This window comes from Leptinotarsa decemlineata, unplaced genomic scaffold, assembly GCF_025532065.1.
Source record: "Leptinotarsa decemlineata unplaced genomic scaffold, Ldec_3_MD MMD2_tig00026347_RagTag_RagTag, whole genome shotgun sequence".
NCBI classification, from domain to species: Eukaryota; Metazoa; Arthropoda; class Insecta; order Coleoptera; family Chrysomelidae; genus Leptinotarsa; species Leptinotarsa decemlineata.
In genome coordinates this window covers 180637-183336 of record NW_027412698.1, presented here as the reverse complement: position 1 = coordinate 183336, position 2700 = coordinate 180637, and positions in this window count along the sequence as shown.

Here is a 2700-nt window from a genome sequence, read left to right as displayed (position 1 = left end):
ACGCTTGTTCCTCCTTCTTCTAGGTGGTTGCTCCGACTTCATAGCCTTCTTCATCGTCTTCTTCTTTATGTCTTCACCGCCCCTTTTTCTTTATTGGAACTCCCAACCTCATCATCCGAACAAATTTCAACAATCTCCAGTGGAGATAGCACAACCTTCGAATATGTATCATCCGAGTCCAGTACCGAATCTATCAAGATTGGAGTTGATATTGGAATTGGCGGTGCTATTGTGGAATGCAACTGCGATTCCACATCGTCATTCAACGACAGGTTTGGATTGAAATCTTCGAGAAATGACCTTTTATTAGTATACATCAATTGTGGGGCCGAATCTTCCTGGATGATTATGTTCTGATGAACAACCACCCGTCTATGCTCTACTTCATCCAACTGCCGCTGGTTCATTGAGGTTGATGGAGCTGATGATACATTCTTCGATACAGACATGGTTCTGAAAATAAGTTATAAAGTATTAGAAAAAAAGAAAGGAAGCAATCAATTTCAATAAAGTAACTCTATGCGAAGAAGTAAGTTTCACACACAAATTGGATGAAAAGAAAACTGTCTAAAAACAGCTAGTCTAATATAAATATTGAATTATATGAAAGAAAAATAATTTCCAAACAAATACTTCCATATAATCATTGAATTATATAAAAAACAATTTTTCTTTGAGTAACTCTATGCAAAGAAGTAACTTTCACAAATTTGATGAAAAAAGTGCATCTCAAAACAGCTACTACTCAATCACTGAAATTCTAAACTCTAAAATTATCTATCTCATGATGACGTACCTATTTCTTCTTACATGTATCGAAATTGGGTGCTGTTGACTTTCTTTATTTTCAATTTATTTTCAATTTAATCCTTGATACCATCACAATACCCAATTTTTACAAGATTTGCAATTCCTATAATTAACTTAACTAACCTTCAAACTTGTCTCAAAGTTCCCTTCCTATTTCGCTGTCAGTGTCGAAAGTCCTTCGCTGTACGACTAGCAGTTTGTTCCTTGGTCCTGTGTAAACGTGGGGGTACTTCGTGTCCAGTGGTGAGAACTTTCTCACACTCGGTCCAGGTATGCTGTGACCTATGGTGAGTGAGGAGATTCCTGGGCTCCGGTGGCATCTCTGTGTTCTCACTGGCGATACGTTCGGGGAATTGGTAGGCGTGGTCATTTTCGGCTCGTGGTACTCAGGGGGTGGGATTATAATTTCTCCACACACATTCTCTACCTTGATCATCGGGGGGGTTAGATCTGTCCATGCAGGTGGAATGTCCGCGGTATTGTCATCACTCCCATTGCATCCAATCCGGGGTTGACATCTTGATCTGGCATCCACCCACTCGCGTTCGGGCTGGCTGTAAGGATTGTATCTTTCTTCTCTAGACGGGGGTACATCTTGAATCGGTCTTAAGGGCTCCGGACACCACAGACAATCGAGTAAACTACGTGACACACTATACTATGGGAAATTACCGAACTTCGTCTTTCCATTATATTCGGTCTGTCTAATATCACGGGAATGTGATCGAGGTCCATCACTGAAAATTTTAACACTACTTGGAGAAATTCCCTTTTACACTCTAGACTAACTACGTACTGTAGGGCGTCTAACACAGGTTCCATTGTAATAATTTATGAACTTTCAACAGCGTTCGGTGATTTATGATTTTATACACGGTTTATTCACTTCTCACGCACAGTCTCGCAATTCAATCAAACGATTATAGTTTTATACTCGCACAATTTCTTTAAAATCAAGTATTTAATTTATACAGAGTTTAGTTCCTTAAGCACTCGCGTTGTAACTACTAATGAGCTAGAGTCCTGTACCGGTTTTTTTAAATAAGGGGAAAACCCATTCGTCTTGTGCGAGTACATAATCTGGGTAGCAACTTATCATTGGATATACATTTCTTAAGTCATATCTTCTTATAACTAATAAATAAATTCACAAATTTATTTGACTGTTAACTATCCACATATCTTATAATTTCCTTACAAACACAAGTTTGGTACATTATCTGGTAATTAATCTTAAACTATATCTTCATACCTCCAGTAACTCCTGGAAAAGGGATGAGTCGACATTAATTTATCGTGTCTTTCTTCGATAGGGGCTGTCACCAATAGTACGTTTTTAATGGGTGTCATATTTCTACATGACCCTGTGGGGTTATCATTTCTCTCGAGGTTGCGTTCAACGTGGTCGTCTTTTTTATCTTTACGATGTTGGTGCATCACAAAAACAGTCAATGTATCCCAGATGGCAAAGAATAGATATAACGAGCATCCTTTTAGTCGATGCAGCGCTATCATATTCACAAGGGTTTCAATTAGGAATTTACTTATTCTTACACAAAAGTATATTCCTAACAATCTGCTGGTCCAATCTCTGATAACTGTGAACCAACTATAAAGCTTCTTCACTGTCGATTTGGCTAGTTTTTCCATTTCTTTCTCAGAGAATATGTTCATAGAGTTTATACCTTGACTAGATACAGGTCTTCCAGCTATTCTATCAATTAGAATATTATTTATGGCTTGCCTCTCTGCGGCGAACATTAAATTGGCTTGCGCTTGTCTCATCTCTGTGTTCGTGTATATCCCACTGCGGGCAATGTTTCGTATTTTATGAAATTTCACTTCATCTTGGCTATACAAACGTACTTCTTCCGGGGTATCGGCTGCACT